Source organism: Schistocerca nitens, chromosome 8, assembly GCF_023898315.1.
Source record: "Schistocerca nitens isolate TAMUIC-IGC-003100 chromosome 8, iqSchNite1.1, whole genome shotgun sequence".
NCBI classification, from domain to species: Eukaryota; Metazoa; Arthropoda; class Insecta; order Orthoptera; family Acrididae; genus Schistocerca; species Schistocerca nitens.
In genome coordinates this window covers 147,123,822-147,134,750 of record NC_064621.1, presented here as the reverse complement: position 1 = coordinate 147,134,750, position 10,929 = coordinate 147,123,822, and positions in this window count along the sequence as shown.

Genomic DNA, 10,929 nt, shown 5'->3' with positions numbered 1-10,929 from the left:
TATAGATGGAAGATGTTGCAATGATCACAGTGTATTTTTCGTCAATATATATTGAGGTAAAAAAAAGTTTTACACATTTCTTTAATGACAATGCCTCTTGGTCACAGGTTCAGTCAACAAAGCATCTGGCTCGTGTTCATGTATTAGACTTGTAATTCTGGTTTCTATTTGCAATTATAGTATTTATGGTTTTCAATTAGTTCATTGTAAATGGTGTTTAAAATATCTTGTCGCATTGAGGAAGAGCAGAGCCAGATACATGTACGTTGAGTCACACTACCACACACAGAACAGTTACACTTGTCATAGTATGAAGGCTTTCACGACCGGATGACATATCTTCTGGTAAACCTTCCGGGATGTAAGATCGTGGTCCATGAAACTCTTTAGCTCCTAACGTTTCGTCCAGAGCTGCGCTGGACGAAACGTTAGGAGCTAAAGAGTTTCATGGACCACGACCTTACATCCCGGAAGGTTTACCAGTTACACTTGTGCTTTGTTGTTTCGTAGCTTTTATAGTTGCAGGGGACTTAATTAATCAATTGTGTTAATGGAAATTTCTTGTCATTCTTCGTAACCGGTCACACAGCTACTGAAGTTATTGCATTTATTCTTTTTAATTAAGCCCCCATGCAATATTACATGTCTTTATTTCTCTATAAATAGAAGTAGACCTCAGTAACTGAGTCTTCAGGGCAGCTGATTGCCGTGTGGAGGACCCCGGTTCAATTCCCGATACTGCCAGGGACTGCTTGGTGGAATGACTGGATCGGAACCCACTCAGCCTCGTGACTGGCTCGAGACCAGAACAGCGCAGCTAACTGCCCTGCACAACACAATTACAGGAGCACTTTTTCGGAACCCCTTAATTGACTCCCTCTGCGACGTATAAGTTTGAAATATGGCTCAAAAGTGCCCAAAACATGCCTCTGTAATGGTGCAAAACCGTGGCGCACTGCGACCTCACCCTCCGCCTCGACGACGCTTCAGGGAGCAAGATGACGACACATGCGAATAGAAGGCCAGAGCTCAGACGTTCATGTGACGTGTGGGGGCGTTAATGGTGTCAGGTTGGACCCAAATTTCATCACAGTTTCGTCCAACGCCACTGTGCAGTTGTCACGCGATGGGCAGGTCGTCACACTCCCTCTTACCCACATTTCACCCACTTTTGACGCCTCTGCGATGGAGATCGAAGCGGTGGCACCCAGCACTGACATCACGCTGGTTTCTTATGTATGGCCGAGAGGAAGATTCCAAACACACTGCCGCTCTCAACCGACACGAAAAAGCCTCAGACGGTGTCATGAAGTGCGCCATTGAAACCACACTCTTTCCTTGGGGAGATGGTTCCCTCACATTTTGCTGTCGAACGACAGTTCTCTGTGCTTTCTGTGCGATGAGAAACAGGACGAAGTCCTTGACAACCTTTGACGCAGCTGACACCCCTGGGCGGTACAAACCATCTTTTTAATGATACTGTGGGGCTAGATCCACGATAAATGTGGTTGCATCTCTTTGCTTGCAATTTTTGCTCTTGTGCGCTGGTTTGAACCACTAGGAGACAAAAATCATTAAACGTAATTTGAGCTTGTTCCATAGCAGCATTCTTATGCTTTTTCAACAATGCTACACTACTGGCCATTAAAATTGCTACACCAAGAAGAAATGCAGATGATAAACGGGTATTCATTCGACAAATTTATTATACTAGAACTCACATGTGATTACATTTTCACGCAATGTGGGTGCATAGATCCTGAGAAATCAGTACCCAGAACACCCACCTCTGGCCGTAATAACGGCCTTGATACTCCTGGGCATTGAGTCAAACAGAGCATGGATGGCGTGTACAGGTACAGCTACCCATGCAGCTTGAACACGATACCACAGTTCACCAAGAGTAGTGACTGGCGTATTGTGACGAGCCAGTTGTTCGGCCACCATTACCAAGACGTTTTCAATTGGTGAGAGACCTGGAGAATGTGCTGGCCAGGGCCGTAGTCGAACATTTTCTGTATCCAGAAAGGCCCGTGCAGGACCTGCAACAAGCGGTAGTGGATTATCCTGCTGAAATGTAGGGATTCTCAGGGATCGAATAACGGTAGAGCCACAGGTCGTAACACATTTGAAATGTAACGTCCACTGTTCAAAGTGCCGTCAATGCTAACAAGAGGTGACCGAGACGTGTAACCAATGGCACCCCATACCATCACGCCCGGTGATACGCCAGTATGGCGATGACGAATACACGCTTCCAATGTGCGTACACCGCGATGTCGCCAAACACGGACGCGACCATCATGATTCAGTAAACAGGACCTGGATTCATCCGAAAAAATGACGTTTTGCCATTCGTGCACCCAGGTTCGTCGTTTAGTACACCATCGCAGGCGCTCCTGTCTGTGATGCAGCGTCAAGGGTAACCGCTGCCTTGGTCTCCGAGCTGATAGTCCATGCTGCTGCAAACGTCGTCGAACTGTTGGTGCAGATGGTTGTTGTCTTGCAAACGTCTCCATCTGTTGACTCAGTGATCAAGACGTGGCTGCACGATCCGTTACAGCCATGCAGATAAGATGCCTGCCATCTCGACTGCTAGTGATACGAAGCCGCTAGAATCCAGCACGGCGTTCCGCATTACCCTCTTGAACCCATCGATTCCATATTCTGCTAACAGTCATCGGATCTCGACCAACGCGAGCAGCAATGTCGTGATACGATAAACCGCAATCGCGATAGGCTACAATCCAACTTTTATCAAATTCGGAAACATGATAGTACGCATTTCTCCTCCTTACACGAGGCACCACAACAACGTTTCACCAGGCAACATCGGTCAACTGCTGTTTGTGTACGAGAAATCGATTGGAATCTTTCCTCATGTCAGCACGTTGTAGGTGTCGCCACCGGCGCTAACCTTGTGTGAATGCTCTGAAAAGCTAATCATTTGAATATCACAGCATCTTCTTCCTGTCGGTTAAATTTCGCGTCTGTAGCTTCGTGGTGTAGCAATTTTAATGGCCAGTAGTGTATTTGGCCCCCTCCCGTGACATGATCACAGGGGGTGTAACATTGACACATGCGTGAATGAAATGACAAAGAGTCCCTGTAGGCATCCTAGTTCAGCAACAACCTCGGTAGCACCTGCCCACATTTATTGAGAGGAACGTGCGATGTAGCCCTCGGTTAAAAAAATGGCTCTGAGCACTATGGGACTTAACTGCTGTGGTCATCAGTCCCCTAGAACTTGGAACTACTTAAACCTAACTAACCTAAGGACATTACACACATCCCGAGGCAGGTTTCGTACCTGCGACCGTAGCGGCCAAGCGGTTCCAGACTGTAGCGCCTAGAACCTCACGGCCACTCCGGCCGGCGGTATTGGAGGGATTTCAAGTGGTTGCCTGCCTGCAGGTGCCACCGAAAGTATTGCCGAACTTGGTGGTCTTAGAGACAGTCTTTGCCATTATATTCATGCATGTGACAGTGTCGCACCTCTCTGTCAGCATGCCATAGCGAGGTGCGAAACAGGATGGCAGAAAACGCTTAAGCTTCTTTTGCTGCTTCAGATCAAGTTCAAATTTTGTAGAATGGTTTTGAACGGTCCCTAGTGATTCCAGCCTGTAGACAAGAGCACAAATTCCGGTCATGGTGCACTCCAATGAGGTTAGATCATGTTCAGTGGGGATGCAGCGCCCCAATGTCCTTAGGGGGGGGGGGGGGTTGAAACGTCCAGGGGGCGTCAAAGATTGTCAAAATGTATTCCTGTTGCTCATTGCACTGATAACTGTCGTTTTAAACCGCAAAATGTGCGCGAATCAATTCCCCAAGAAAAGGGATTGTTTCATTGACATTCCTTATACCACCCCCAGACATCTTTTCGTATAGATCCTGAGCGGCGGTGTGCCTGAAATGTTACAGCAGATGTCCGTTTATTTGAGTACATCTTTCAATAATGTTGTTGCGGCCACATGTAGTAAGCGTTGCTTCACGCAGTGGAGAATGGCAAAACAGAGGCACGCTGGCGACCGAGGCGGTGCGAAGTAGGCAAGCACAGATAGCCTTGCTGACAGCAGCAGTCTACCAAAAGGCTGACGCAAGGATGCACACAGACCGAGCGCCGAGCGAAGCCTGGAGAATGCTGAGTAAGGGGAAGTGAGGCCAGCACGCTAAGTTACGCTGCAGTATACTGCTGGAGTAATAACAAAAACCTACCACCGAGGGTAGAAAACGTCCTCCTGCCGGATATAAATAGTGGAGCGCAGGCAGCAACAGGCAGAATCCATTAGGAAGCAGTTCGGATCTGAGGACGGACGTGGTCCGTGTCCGAATGTTCAACCTTCGTAGGTGATGATTCCGGACGTCTGTTCCAGCTCGCACGAGTCATCCGTTCTCCGCCAGATGTCAACTTCAGCTCTGGAGGTCGGCCAAAGTTAGGTCGACACCGTGGCTGACTAACTACAGCGAGAACTTCCAGCAGGATTGGCCGCAGCGAGGTCTCGGTCACAGGCGCCGCCGGGAACTGCCGCCTGGACTTCACGGCAAGCCAGCCCCATGTCGCGTGGTCCGTCCATGACGGGACCTCGCGGACATCGCGACTGACGGCTTCCCAGCAGCCGGTACAGCAGGCGTTGGTAGCTGACCACACGGCGACGCGGCTGCGTGGGCGTGCCCGTACTGGGGCGCCAAGCGGCGACGAGTTCATCTCAGCCACAGGGCATCCTGGCTTCAGCGGAGCACTGGTGGCCTGAGGCTCCCGAGTGCATTCAGCGGCGCGCGTTGCGCGCATTGTCGGAGAATCTACACAGCAACAGCCAGGCGGAGGGATCCGCAGGGCTGGGCAGCGACGACGACGGAGAAATTGTAAAGAAAGTTCAAGAAATAATTGTAAAACTCCACGCCGTCTCAGTCTTTGGCGCAGCCACTGTGTCTGCTGCTAACAAGTAGTGCAGAAGTCGTATCAATGTGTAGCCTATCATCCAGATACGGGATTTTATCAGTTTCATATACCATCTTTATCATTTTATACTTGGACCAACGCCTATGAGAAATTATCTGTGGAGTATATGTTTTATTTTAATCATGAATTTCCCTTTGTCGTCAGTCGCCTCTATTTTATGAACATTCTATGTCTTGCATGAAATACACTCCTGGAAATGGAAAAAAGAACACATTGACACCGGTGTGTCAGACCCACCATACTTGCTCCGGACACTGCGAGAGGGCTGTACAAGCAATGATCACACGCACGGCACAGCGGACACACCAGGAACCGCGGTGTTGGCCGTCGAATGGCGCTAGCTGCGCAGCATTTGTGCACCGCCGCCGTCAGTGTCAGCCAGTTTGCCGTGGCATACGGAGCTCCATCGCAGTCTTTAACACTGGTAGCATGCCGCGACAGCGTGGACGTGAACCGTATGTGCAGTTGACGGACTTTGAGCGAGGGCGTTTAGTGGGCATGCGGGAGGCCGGGTGGACGTACCGCCGAATTGCTCAACACGTGGGGCGTGAGGTCTCCACAGTACATCGATGCTGTCGCCAGTGGTCGGCGGAAGGTGCACGTGCCCGTCGACCTGGGACCGGACCGCAGCGACGCACGGATGCACGCCAAGACCGTAGGATCCTACGCAGTGCCGTAGGGGACCGCACCACCACTTCCCAGCAAATTAGGGACACTGTTGCTCCTGGGGTATCGGCGAGGACCATTCGCAACCGTCTCCATGAAGCTGGGCTACGGTCCCGCACACCGTTAGGCCGTCTTCCGCTCACGCCCCAACATCGTGCAGCCCGCCTCCAGTGGTGTCGCGACAGGCGTGAATGGAGGGACGAATGGAGACGTGTCGTCTTCAGCGATGAGAGTCGCTTCTGCCTTGGTGCCAATGATGGTCGTATGCGTGTTTGGCGCCGTGCAGGTGAGCGCCACAATCAGGACTGCATACGACCGAGGCACACAGGTCCAACACCCGGCATCATGGTGTGGGGAGCGATCTCCTACACTGGCCGTACACCACTGGTGATCGTCGAGGGGACACTGAATAGTGCACGGTACATCCAAACCGTCATCGAACCCATCGTTCTACCATTCCTAGACCGGCAAGGGAACTTGCTGTTCCAACAGGACAATGCACGTCCGCATGTATCCCGTGCCACCCAACGTGCTCTAGAAGGTGTAAGTCAACTACCCTGGCCAGCACGATCTCCGGATCTGTCCCCCATTGAGCATGTTTGGGACTGGATGAAGCGTCGTCTCACGCGGTCTGCACGTCCAGCACGAACGCTGGTCCAACTGAGGCGCCAGGTGGAAATGGCATGGCAAGCCGTTCCACAGGACTACATCCAGCATCTCTACGATCGTCTCCATGGGAGAATAGCAGCCTGCATTGCTGCGAAAGGTGGATATACACTGTACTAGTGCCGACATTGTGCATGCTCTGTTGCCTGTGTCTATGTGCCCGTGGTTCTGTCAGTGTGATCATGTGATGTATCTGACCCCAGGAATGTGTCAATAAAGTTTCCCCTTCCTGGGACAATGAATTCACGGTGTTCTTATTTCAATTTCCAGGAGTGTACATTGTGTTAGTTGGGTGTGGGCTAAGACGAAATTTCTGCTCTCTGGAAGCTTAAAAACGGAGAGATGAGTCGTTGGAATGCACAAGAGAAATAGTAATTGAGACATGGGATGGGCGAGGAATTGAAGAACAAGGAGAGAGATGCTGGCAGAGGACACCAGCCTTTTCTGTCTTGGTGTATATGACTTGGGGCACGTAGGTTTAACGATGTTTCCCGCCGAGATCATGGGCGTGTGTTTCCATTCATCTACATCTACATCTATATGGATACTCCGGAAATCACATTTAAGTGCCTGGCAGAGGGTTCATCGAACCACCTTCACAATTCTCTATTATTCCAATCTCGTATAGCGCGCGGAAAGAATGAACACCTATATCTTTCCGTACGAGCTCTGATTTCCCTTATTTTGTCGTGGTGATCGTTCCTCCCTATGTATGTTGGTGTCAATAAAATATTTTCGCATTCGCAGGAGAAAGATGGTGATTGGAATTTCGTGAGAAGGTTCCGTCGCAACGAAAAACGCCTTTCTTTTAATGATTTCCAGCCCAAATCCTGTATCATTTCTGTGACACTCTCTCATATTTCGTGATAATACAAAACGTGCTGCCTTTCTTTGAACTTTTTCGATATACTCCGTCAGTCCTATCTGGTAAGGATCCCACACCGCGCAGCACTATTCTAAAAGAGGACGGACAAGCGTACTGTAGGCAGTCTCCTTAGTAGATCTGTTACGTTTTCTAAGTGTCCTGCCAATAAAACGCAGCCTTTGGCTAGCATTCCCCACAACATGTTCTATGTGTTCTTTCCAATTTAAGTTGTTCGTAATTGTAATACCTAGGTACGAGGGCTATTCCGAAAGTAAGGTCCGATAGGTCGCGAAATGGAAACCACGGTAAAAATCAAAAATGTTTTATTTGCAACAGTTAGATACACCTTGCAGCTACTTATCTCCATAGTCGCCGACCCGACTTTGACGTGTATCGTAGCGTTGTACCAACTTTCCCATACCCTCGCTATAGAAGGCAGCCGCCAGTGCTCTCCGCCAATTCTCTACGCTGGCCTACGGCTCGTTGTCTTGTGCCGAAATGTTGTCTTCATAACCAGCGGTTCATGTGACCTGAGTTGAAACTCAGAGGGAGACAATTATGGGCTGTATTGTGGGTAATCTCACAATTCCATTTGAAAACGATGCAGGAGCATCTTCATTGCCCCTGCAGAATGCGGCTGAGAATTGTCTTGCAGACGAAACAGCACGACAGTTATGTAATGGTAGCTGCATAGCTTCAGGGGACATTTCTCACCAGGCCCCCGTACTTGGCGGCAGACACCATTTTCTAGACATCTTTACGCACTCACTGCGAGCTCAGAAATGAGAAGAGCGACGTGATGCTAACTGGGGTTATACTAGAGACACTACCCAACACATCTGTGCAAAGCTTTATCGGATTTTCATAGTCGTTTCCATTTCGTGACCGATCGGACCTTACTTTCGGAATAGCCCTCGTATTTAGTTGAATTTACGGCTTTTAGATTATTCTGATTTATCGCGTAACCGAAATTAAACGAGTTCCTTTTAGCACTCATGTGGATGACCTCACACTTTTCGTTATTTGGGGTCAACTGCCACTTTACGCACCAATCAGATATTTTTTCTAAATCGTTTTGCAGTTTGTTCTGATCTTCTGATGACTTTATTAGTCGATAAACGACAGCGTCACCTGCAAACAATCGAAGACAGCTCCTTAGATTGTCTCCCAAATCGTTTCTACAGATAAGGAACAGCAAAGGGCCTATAACACTACCTTGGGGAACGCCTGAACTGTGACTTCCCTGACAGGAAATCGCAAATCCAGTCACAAAACTGAGACGATATTCCATAAGCAAACATTAGTTGCTGGATGTTCGGGATAGAAGTTTCAAGACCTTTAGAGAGCGTCTGCCCGTTAAAACGGGCGAACAATTAGTTAATAAGACGGGCGTTTGACGGGAGCCCATTGAGCTGTCGTGTATTGGGCGGAACGTGCGCGAAAAAGTGTGACCTTTAGGAAGTAGTGGAACAAACGGGGCAGTTGAAGACGGGAAAAGGTTGGACGCATTGGAGGTGCTGCATGCCGCCAATTTCATGCTATTTCTTGATAGCACCCCCCATCCCACCCCGCTCCCTTGTTCCTTCACGTCTGTACTTTACAGTGACATCAACAGTCGACCTGGGCGGCTTTAGAAGGGTTGAAATGCCCCTAGTGGATTTACTACTCAGATGACATCGAATGACTAGTCCGTACTCGAGCTCACCTGGCTGACCGTCTGCTTGTGCTGTTACTGCTTTTCTACTGACAACACAATACTCCCCACCTCCTTCCACACTGAACGGTCCGCCATTCGTGACATGTAGTAGCCAGTTCCTTTGATCAGATAGTGTACGATTACCAGAAGGACTTCAGTGCCACTTTGCGTGAGGAATTCATGCGAAAATCCTAACACGCTATACAGAGCTGAGCTCGTGAGACAGCAGTCAAGGTGACAAAGAGCTAGTGGTTACGATGCCGGCTTGCCTTGTGGCGGAGCTTGTCCCACGGCAACAGGACGACGTAGTGGCGCGTGCTGACTGAAAATGGTGGCGCCTGTATACGAGCGGCGTTCCTGTCTTCTGCTCAAGGTAATGAACAGACGCGACGAACCTGGCTAAGGACTTTGATCCACAATATCGGCCATCAAACATCAATCACTACACTTTTGTTTTTCTACGGTGGGCTGATAGTCCTCCGTTGAGCCCGATGTACCAATTCCTAGAAAGGGGCTGGGAAAGATCTATACTCAAATCAAATAAATCCCATTCTCAGGAATTTTATGTGTGGGTGCAGATGTGGGAGTTCTTCATCGATGTCCTGGGTATGGTCCTCTTGCCGTTACCGTCCGATCTGCTATGAAGTGTGTATCTGCGTCTACGATGAGAGCTTATGCAGTGTAGTGCTGACATTGAAGATTTTGTCAACCACGAAGTTCCTAATACGCTTATATGCGAGTCGAGCGCCGCTGCACAGGCGTGCGTTAGCGACATCGGCGGCAGAGGTGATGACCTACGTTACAAAACGGGTAAAGCGGTTAGCGTATTCCAGGTGCAAGTTGTCAAATTAGTGGCTTCCAGGAACAATTTGATTTTCAATATTTCATGTAATTATTTAAAAATTTAAAATGTCATAATCTTCTCATTAAGAACTATAATCTTACGTTAAAGCTTTAACACAGTAAGCACTCCGTCTTCAGGCCACGAGAGGCCTACCGAGACCATCCGACCGCCGTGTCAACCTCAGGGGAGGATCGGATAGGAGGGGCGTGGGGTCAGCATACTGCTCTCCCGGTCGTTATGATGGTATACTTGACCGAAGCCGCTACTATTCGGTCGAGTAGCTCCTCAATTGACATCACGAGGCTGAGTGCGCACCGAAAAATGGCAACAGCGCTTGGCGGCTGGATGGTCATCCATCCAAGTGCCGGCCACGCCCAACAGCGCTTAACAGCAAGTCAAGCATTAAACTTACAAACTGTTTATACGACTTGAGGCATCGTAAGTCATTGCAAACGATCTACGCCCGCCGCTGGCCCCAGCCAAATTATATAAAATCCCTCGCACGTGTGGTTAAATGTATCTAGAAACTATGCAAAGAGGCATTAACGCCCGCTTAAGGAACACAAGACCGGTTGTCATCTGGGCAACACGGATATGTCGGCAGTGGCAGGACTTTTGCTGGGAACAGTGAACCATCAAATTCGTTTTGCTGCTACCATTGTTTTGTAAGGATCGAATCATAACTACGCTAGGATGCACAGAAAGGCCATAAAAATTCAGATGTATAAAAACAAAATTAACAGAAAAGACTAACGATACAAATTAGGAAAGTTGTGAAATTCAGTTTTAAATAAGTTCCATAGCGCACGTCGGTGCAACTTCATGATCTTAAGGCCCCGTACACTATCAACCAATTTGTCAAACTTTATTACGTTTGTCAAATATTTGTGCAAGTCTGTTTGAAATGTTTCTCAAATATAAGGCGTGTTCGAAATGTTTGAGAGACAATATGACAAGATTGTGGACGTTGTTTGTGTTGATGTTTCTCTGCAGATGGTTAGTGAAAAAGAATTTTATTGCAATTTATTTCACTACATCGTGAGTTTCTACAACTGTGGAAACTGAGATCAAGAGTAAAAACAAAACACCACTGGAAATTACCAAAATGGTAGACGTTTCTCACATTTCCTAGCTATGTATTATGCAGATGGAGGTTTAAAAGAAAATTAATATTGTATGCGTAAAAATCAAGTGCAAGTCCAATAAAATAAAAAAAAATCAATGTTCTCAGT